Raw genomic sequence first — 9,911 nt, forward strand, 5'->3', positions numbered from 1 at the left:
ACAGCTGAACGTGCCAGTCCAGTACCAAAGACGGCCTATGTCATGGTGATTTGGTGAGCCTAGAATGCCTGTGGTTGCCATGAAACTCATTGCCATGCAGCTCGCCGTGGATGCCGTGACGCCATGTAACTTCTAATTGCACTGGTGTGGTATGATTGTGAAGGACCGAAAGGGCGACCAGAGGGGGGGTGAATGGGAGCCTATAAAAATTCTCAACGAAAATAAGGCCTATGTCCCAAACGCAACCCCAAAGCACACGGTGCGTTCAATCGTCAAGATGACGCAAGTCAACTCGTGACTAGCTCACCCTAGGAACGATAAGAGACACACAAATCACAGCGGAAACAAGACATAAAATGATTCTAACAAGTTTGCTCAAAACACGATTAACCAAGATCACTACTAGCTAATCACTCAACTAAACAAGCAAGAGAGAGAGAAAAAAAAATTAATCTAAAGTGTTAGGCGTGATTAGCAAATGAGACAATAAAATAATTAACCACTAGACTTGATTAGCAAAAGATATATCATGTAAAGTAGCTAAAACAAGTAGTGATTAACTAACTGCCATAGAAGATTAATTTAAGGAACTAAGCATGATTAGCAAGTGATAAGACATGTTAAATACTCAAGCAGGTGAACAAGTGTTAGGATTAACAGATCGAACAATCATGAGTTACTACAGTGCAAAAAGCATGCAAGAACTAATGATTACTCCAATCATTAATCACTGTAGCTAGAAAGCAACCCTTCAAGGCATAATGACACTACCTGATGCTTGCGACTACTTACCTGACCTGCTAGACCAAAGTTGCCTTGCGTGCGACCCGTGGACGTGCGGCCTGGTGGCCTGTTGCGCTGCCGGCCCACAAGCTGCTGCGTGGACCGCTGCTTGCTGGCCTGCTGCACGCGCACCTGGGCCGCAGCTCTTGCTGCTTGCTGGGCTGCCTCCTTGCTCTGATCTGCTTCGCTGCTGGCACGTGTGTGTCCCGTGCACGTGAGCTGCCCGATGCCTCCTGCGCAAGAGAAAAGACGACGCACGAACAGAGAACAACGAAGAACCGCAAGAACACCGAGAACAACACCTCCGACTTCAAACGAGAAATTCTCTTTCAAATCTTCATGAATCGAGATGAAACTTGAGACAAGGATGCAATACCCCAAGGGCAAATAGATCCATGAAACTAATCCTGAAAAGCTCAAGAATTCATCACTAATTTTGGAGAAAACCGAAACCCTAACTCAAGAACACGATTTGGGAAAAACTCAAAATCAAGCCAGATTCGTGAAGGATTTGAAAGGGGATCATATTAAAGATGCTCTCCAAGGTTCTAGCAACATTTCCCTTCAACCAATCTCACGAGATTCGGGCTCAAACATGATGAACGAAAATTCCCCAAAAATAGTTCCGAAAATAGGGAAAAAGAAAAACGCTCGGGAATCAAAGATTTAGCACGATTTGAGACAACAAACAAAGCTAAATCACGAGAACATCTTCTATACAAGATGAGGACTAGCCTCCTCCCTTCATCCACCCACTAAAGATGAAGAAATCAAGAGAAAAGAGTAATCACTCCCTAATCCCCCTCTCTCCTCTCACTTTAAGCACATGACTAGCCTGTAAGCAAATAGATAATGAGTTGCTAAGCAAAGAGGTGCTGAAATAACCAGCCCCCATCCCTATTTATAGTTCAGGACGAAAGACTATACTACCCCTACAGCTACAACTAAGATAACTACCCACGCAAGGGCATTTTGGTCCAAGTTTTTATCCGCGCATCGGACGGACACGCCGCCTTCACGACTTTGCTTCGCCTCGACGCAAGCTTCGCGATGACGCCACGTGCCCTCCTTCTCGAAACTCCGGCCGCACCGGGCTCGCCCCCGGTTTTGAGGCCCAAACCGGGAAACCTGCCTGCGCGGTGGTTTTGAGGCCCAAACCACCCAAACCGTCCATTGACGCGTGTCCGGCCTCCGCCAAGCCTCCCGCTTGACTCGACCGACGCCGTCTCCATTGTGTCATTCCCTCTCGCCATTCTGTGCACCATGTGGACCGCCCATGACTTCGCCCGGACTCCTCGGGTCCATCGGTCCAAGCCTACTTGCGTTCATCCTTCACCGCCCTTGGTCCATCGGTATGAACCTTTCGCTTGACTTTCACCGCACGCCGTCGACCGCCACGTCGCATCCTACACCTGCACATCACAAGCCAAGAGCAACATCAAACCAACACAACGTTGTCAATCACTCATCATCCAGGGTGACCACCATTGGTCCTCAGATTGAACACTATCAGACCTCTATTATAGTAACTTCTTTCCCGCCTCCTCACACTCCTAGCTCCGTGTAATCAATATCCCCTACTTCTAGTAGCATTTTAACTTCTAATGCATCTTCCTCTTTTTCAAAATCTCCAGTGAGGAACTAGAACCAAGCGGTACGAGTGTAGTAGGGTAATGATATAACTAAAGCAACTTCTTTGTAGGGTGCATATCTTGCACGGAAGATTTTTCAGTGAATGTAACACGGAATCGATGGTCTTTTATACTCGTGCATCCTGCAGTTTACTGACTAAAAAAAAGATATTTCATTAACTGATACTCCCTCCGTACTAAAGAAATATTAACTGATACTCCCTCCGTACTAAAATATATTTCATTACCTGATACTCCCTCCGTACTAAAAAGATATAGCTTTTCTATATGCATAGCACCTACCCATAGGATATATCTAAGTGCATAATAAAATCTATAAATCTGATAAACTATCAGTATTTACTGTGGCATTATATATACATGCATGTTCAAGGCGCTTCACAGCAAGCCCGTTACGATATGACTGGCGAGTTTGTGCGCCAGATAGCAATATTCCTCGTCGATAAATGGATGAGAAGACTGCACGTAAGGATTTAAATAAAGGAAAAACTGATGATGCAATGAGTGTTCCCCAAATATATACCACATCACAACCTTTTATACACATCAGTGGTCCGTGTGGTGCGCCAATACTAGCGCAAATAGATTGACACGGTGGACAGAGCCTAGTTAAGTAGTGATAGAATTTTAAGAGCTTCAGGAACTAGAGAGGCATCTTGAAATAAACAACTATGACTTCCATAGAATGATTCTGATGAGTTCATCATCCCTAAAGCTCATCAGTACTGGTTGATCCACCGTGATGTCTGTTCAAATTAAAGGATCCAGGTACTGAACATAGAATCCTCAAGCGCAAATGTGTAAACCTTTCGGTTCCAGGGCGGCACCCCGACAGACAAGGAGGATAAATTTGTAGTCGAAATCAAGTTCAAGCGGAGCACAAGCCTGCTGTGGCAGGTACTCAACAGATGCGAGTGCCATGGTTGCTACTTGTGATGGCCGCCCGGCCTGGCACGCGCCGGTACCTGCGCATTCATGCCACCTTATTTCCATGCTGTACCTGCCGAGATGCGGCCTGCCCTCCTTTCGCGAGCTCATCCACACGATGCCATACACACACCTGAGGCGAAGCTGTCATAATTGCTGGATTGCTGCCAGAGCCCTGGCCACGAGACTATATTGTTTGTAATCCAGTCCGCGTATATTTCTATTACAATGATCTTCCTTGAGGTCTGGGGAACAGGGGAGATCCTCTTCCCCTTGGGCAGCTCCTCATGTGCTGCTGCTACCTTGGCACACCCAGTTTTAAAACAAAATCAAATGCTACCTATATGTATTTCTGAATCTAATTTCATACATATTGTGACATCATAAGTGAAGAACAGTGATAGTATACGTAAAGAAAAGAGTCTGTCAGAGATTTACAGCTTAATCTTGTAAACGAAGGATCCAAACTCTACATACAATCGACCGGGGGTTGCGTACACCTAGAACTCAGCACCATCTTCACAACAAATTCATAGCTTCTTCTTATGAGTAACGTTGGTTATAGCAAGGGTGAGTACATGTTGTACTCAGTAAGTGTGGGAAAAATATGAATGCAAGGCTTAAACAAGGAAAGGTTGACTGGTTGATTGCATTAAACATTTTTGGTTGGTCAAATTTTATTAGTACCTGAATACTAAGGTATAAGTATATACCAACCCACATTAACATAAACATAGTCCATAAGCATATGGCAGAAACATAACCATAATATAAATCACAATTTAAATTCATCTTAAAGTTCAATTATCATGTGAGGGTTCAATTATCATATTAGTTTTAGACACTTTGCAGAGGTTGTAAATCTTTACCCACAAGTCGTGTTTCCCATGTCACCCGAGGTAGCTAGCCTCTTAAACACTTCTAAGGTGAGTGGCTAGGGATTCACTAGAAGGCCAGCCTTTATAAAGATTCACTAGTAGATAACAACCCGCTAAGGATTCAGGTCGAAGCAAAGCATAAACCTCTCTCAAACTGCAAAGCTACCATAGAGAAGATCAGTCAAGGGCCGAGTTATACTCCATCAACGCCTCCCCTCTTGCCCTTTCAGTAAGACTATCACACCCACTAGAGTTTCTAATTAATTAGCCCTACCAAAGCCATACAGCCTTGTGGTTGCACTTTTTTCCTTGGTGGTCGCTCCATATTCCAATTAAGCGTGGTGATCTTGTATTAATGGAAGGTATAGAATAAATAAAATAACTTTAATCATTGAGTTCATTAAAACCACCATAACCCAAGTATAGCAACTAAGCATAGCTACCCAACGGAAAGATAAACCCAGGTTGACAAGGAATGATCATAAAAATTAGGCAAACCTTAATCGAACCCATCAATATTAAATGTAGAGCAATGCAAAAGTGATTAAATATAGTTATTGGGAGAAAAGTATAAAGCATATGATACTAGTAAAAAGCATCTTTAAATCTACACGTCTGGTCCGGATCCCGAAACCTCCTACCTTACACAAGAAAGATCCTATGATGATCACCTCTATCAGCGCATGCAGGTTAAGGGCATGATCAAAAGAACATGTTATACTCATCGGTAGATCAGGCATGCAAATTTGGTCACCACGACCACAAGAAAACCCTAGGCAATCTATCATTGATCCTAGATTGAAAAGCAAGCAAACTCGATAAAGCATCAAACCATCGAAGGAGATACTTAGATCACTAAGAACATGAACATATGTATTACTTCACCATGAATAATTGTATATCACAAGATCACCACCGGGATCCTACTTTGATCTTGATGACTTCTAGCTCCAGAACTCCAGCGTGATCTTCCTCGCAGGGTGATCACGTCGAGGAAGATTACGCCAGCAAAGGTTCAGCTACGCTAATCCCCTGACAACTATACGGCCCTCGGCTCTTTGGAGAGGTGTCCCTCAAGCTCCTTCTTCTTCTCTGCTGCTTCACGTCGAGTACGTCATCTTCAATATGGGGCTCGGAGGTTTTTCGGGGTATTTATAGTCTAGAGAGCGCGTGGTAAAAATTTGAAGGCGAGGGGACAAAGGAATCCCCCAGGCCAATCGGCCTGGGAGGGTCCAGGCTGAATGACCGGGGCCTTCCTTTTGGCCCTTCGTGTCTTGCTTCGTCTCTAATTCTCCTTAGATGCTTAGGAGTCTTATTTTCACTTGCATGTGGACCTGACACGTTGGTTGCTTCGGGATGAGATTGATCTTCAATGACTTTCCAAATCACTACTTAATCTTCTTTTATTCCTCTTTGATCCCGAGTTGCACCTTACTATATCTTCACAAACTTAGCCCTTAAATCATCTTGGAGGATTGCTTGCCAAAGATGGTCACCAGGGGGCGCAAGAGGACCCTAGGCCGATCAGCTTGGGCTCCTCTAGGCCGATCGGCCTAGGCCCTTCCTAGGCCCGTTGTTCCTTCATCTTTGACAGGTTTATTGCTCGTTCAGTGCTTTATCCAAAAATATATTTTTAGGTCCAATTTTCTGCAAAAATACAATGTCATCCAAAACATGTTGCATATGTGAAAATGACTGGTTTATTAGGTGTGATCAATAGTTTAGGTATTAAATTCATATCATTATTGAAGATAAACAGGGGTAAAAGTGTGTCAATAACGAGCATCAATAGACGATTCCAAATAAAATACTTGGAGCTCGTGAAAAAAATTAGAACTTTCTAATAAATAGATTTAGCTCTCAGAAAATAAGAATAAATTCCAGAAAAATCCAGAAAATTATCAGAAAAACCCTTTCGTAATCTAAACGTATTTTAAAAACCTTTTACTCTCATGAAACACCAAGATGCATCAACATGAATGCAACACACACAGAACCATTTTATTTAATTCAGAGAATACTAAATTTCATGTCAAGAGAATAATTGTTGGAAAAATTATTAAAAAATGAGAAAATCATGGTTTAGTTGTTCTTTCTAATCACATCCTAAAATTCAAAAATTTGTGTGACATAAATTGGTTTTATAGCACCCAATGCAAGCTCATACCGCACTTCATGTGTTTACCAATGGAGTTCTTCGCATTTCCGATTATTTCCCAGATGCTCAACGATGATCGCTAGGGTTAATACATAGAACACATGCACAGTTGCAATCCGGTAATTAATAGGACATGGACTTACACAGGTCAGAACTAGGATGGCTGTTTCTTTTACGGACAACCGTCAGACATCCATTCATCTGAGTTGGTAGCTGGAAAGCACTCAAAAACATAAGCAAAGATTCAAGCTTTCCAGGACCGAACGAAATTGTTCGAAAAGAATGGAGAGGGGCTTGGCTGGCCCAGACTCCCTACCTTTGTTGCAACTTCCAAGGGCGAAGCTCTGTTTGAGCACGCGACTAGCAAATAGAGGATTAAAACTTTTAGTTTTGATCATGAAGACTTTGTATTGGAGCTACCGAGCTCTTATGTTTGCACATAGTAATTGCAGTAAGATGGTGTTACCTTAATAAGCTGTCACACCCGGTTTTAAGGACAAAACCAAGTGCTACCTATATGTATGCCAGGATCAAGTTTCATATATATAGTGACATCATAAGTGAATAACAGCAACAATATCACGTAAAAAGATACAAATAAAGACTTACAAAATCACCAAAGATACACAGCTTAAATACTGAAAACGGAGGCTCCAAACTTCACAGGCAATCGACTGGGGGTTGCGTACGCCTAGAACTCAGCATCATCTTCGGAATACTTCACACACCTTCTTCTTCTGAGCAGCAGTAAGCAAGGGTGAGTACGCTTATGGTTGGTACTCAACAAGGCCACAAGAAATAACCAGAATAACGATTTGAGTCCATCTTCAAGTTTAATTAATCATGTGAGGGTCCAGGCCGCTCTTAACCGTGAGCACGGCTGATCGATCAGTTTTACACTCTGCAGAGGTGGCACATCTTTACCCACAAGTCGCGTAAAAGTTCAAAGAACTTTGGACCCAACCATGCGGTGCTAGCTAGGCACCATACCACACTTCCGAGGTGTGATTGCATAGGGACGCTACGAGGCCTTTACAAAGATTCGCTAGCAATGTGGTAACCCGCTAAGGTTTCAGGTCGAAGCAGAACATAGCAGTCCCCTAGTTGGTATAGTGTCTTAGCAAAGCCCACTTCCCCCAAGAGCGAGTGCTATATCCCATCAACGCCTCCCCTCTTGCCCTTTCGGTAAGATTACCCCAGACTAGAGTTTCTAATTATTCAGCCAAGACCAGAGCCATTTAGTCTTGTGGTAGCACTGTTTTCCTGGGTGGTTCTCCACGTTCCGATTAAACATTATCATATTATTATTAACAAAGCATAGGTAGAGGGATGGTTAGGGACACTTGCCTTTCTCCAACGGAAAGTTACTCTTACTGCTCTTCAGCTATTGCTCTCTTGAAGCTCTTACTCTTCAAAACTTCCGAACAACGATCCTTCTACTCGGAGCAAACATCGGCACAAACATGCAAGCAACAAACAAGTACAACTAAGAACAATACACCAAAACAAAAGGAAAGCTTTAAAAGAGCGACTAAATGACAGGGCTCGATATAAGGTCACGCGAACGTACGGAACGCTTAAAACGGAACTATGGTGGAAAAGGTAAAGCTATCGAGAGTTTTGAATTATAAAAGAAAGATAAGAGCTACAAGTTTTATTTATTTTAGTTGAGAAAAGCAATGTTAAGATATTTCAGAGGAATATCCTTAGTTAGAATTAATCAAGTCATATTTATATTTTCATAAGAAAAGACGGTGTAAAGCTAAGTCCAATTTTATTTATAAATATTTGAGTACAATTTATGCAAATTAAACATTTAATTTTAAAAAAAATAAGACACATGTAGACATCTAAGCGTATAGCTTTACATCTCGAGTTCAACTAAGTAGATTAAATTAAAACACATTTATATTTATATTAGCCAAATTAATATTTAATTATGAAAACTCGAGATATAACCTATACAGATTTTATTTAGAAAACAAATTGAATAAACATTAATCAAATTGAATTTAATTTATGAAACGCCGAGGTATAACTCTAAGTGGCTTTTAATTGGAAGAATTATTTAGATAGGCATTAATCAAATTAACTTTAGTTTATGAAAAACCAATATATAACCTAATTGGCTTTTATTTAGAAGAGGGTATGAAGTAGGTATTAATCAAATTAACAATTATTATGAAAAACGATGTTTAACACTAAATAGATTTTATTTAGAGAAGAACTCGTTTGTCAGGCATTAATCAATTTTAATATAAATTTTATTTTCAAAAACATGTGTGAAGGAAAACATTACCACTAACGTGTAATTTACATCATTATTAATCTAACGCAACTTGAACGGACAAAAACGGAATTAAAACGTAGAATTTATGGGTTAAACAAGGTTGTAGGGGCCTAAACATAATTAACCGTAGACTTGGAGGGTTAGCTAAGAAGATTACCAAGACTCAGAGAATAGTCACTGCGAATAGATGGATCTTCGGGGTTAGATCTGCAAAAGAGGATGGCTTGGATCATATTGCAAGGAACTGAAAGTTACAGGGGGTTTTCTACAAGGTTTGAAAGACACAAGAAATATGAACAAAAATTAACAGATTCTCCAGGGGCTAGATCGAAAAGCAGCGCTTCATCTTCTTCCTCACGCCAGGAGCATGGCGCAGCTCCTGGCCGACCGCCGTGATCCAGGCCGGTTCTGCCGGCGGCGACGGCTGGGGCCGAGGTGGCTCGCGCGAGCGGTGGGTGACGGCGCGAGCAGGGTGGCCCGGCCGGCGGCTCCGGCGGCGCACAGGCTGCAGCGCAGCGAGCAGGAGCCATGGGAAAGCTGGAAACAAAGCCCGATCTCGCGCATGAACAGCAAAATGGAACGATATCGATGAGACGAACAAGATGGTGTGCTCACTTTCGGCCAGAGATGAACAATGGCGGACGAAAAGCTCGCCGGAGTTGGGGAAGACGACAGAGCCGACATCGGATTCATGCAATCCACCACACCACGGCGTAGAGCTCGAAGAGAGGAACTTCATGGTGGTGTCGGTTTTCGCCGGAAGTCCATGGTTTCGCCGGAAAAGCTCGCCGGAGTTTGACGAAGACCGAAGTTTGACTTCAGATCTACGGAGTTAGGAGATGCAACTCGTGAAAAGGTTTGCAGATCTGAAATCCTTGCGTCGAGACGAACGCGGTGATATATATATAGGCCAGACTCGGACAAAAATATTTTCGAGTTGACTTTTTGTTTTCAGAATTTCTGAATTTATTTATCTGCGCGAAAACAATTCCAGAAATAGCCGGACTCGTTTTCTAAAGCGAGAAAAATACCTAGAAAATTCCGAAAAATCTGAGATAAATCTCAGAGATGGATTGGGATGCAAGGAATCCAAATAAAATACTTGGAGATCATGAAAAGGATTCTAGAGCCTTCTAAAAATTGGATTTAGCTCTAATAAAACGAAAATAAATTCCAGAAAAAGATGGAAAATCCTCACAAGATTCTGGGCAACGTCTAAACGC

At 42.2% G+C, this 9,911-nt stretch overlaps 1 long non-coding RNA gene across 1 annotated transcript; it reads right to left on the reverse strand.

Annotated features, from left to right (window-relative positions):
* Positions 1 to 8,889: 8,889 nt before the first annotated feature.
* On the reverse strand, positions 8,890 to 9,541 carry LOC111258059. The gene is made up of 2 exons (XR_002678688.1): positions 9,304 to 9,541; positions 8,890 to 9,225 (listed from the first exon to the last, which is right to left on the reverse strand). It is a non-coding gene; the product is annotated as an uncharacterized LOC111258059 (long non-coding RNA).
* Positions 9,542 to 9,911: the final 370 nt, after the last annotated feature.

Source organism: Setaria italica, chromosome VII (assembly GCF_000263155.2).
Source record: "Setaria italica strain Yugu1 chromosome VII, Setaria_italica_v2.0, whole genome shotgun sequence".
NCBI lineage: Eukaryota > Viridiplantae > Streptophyta > Magnoliopsida > Poales > Poaceae > Setaria > Setaria italica.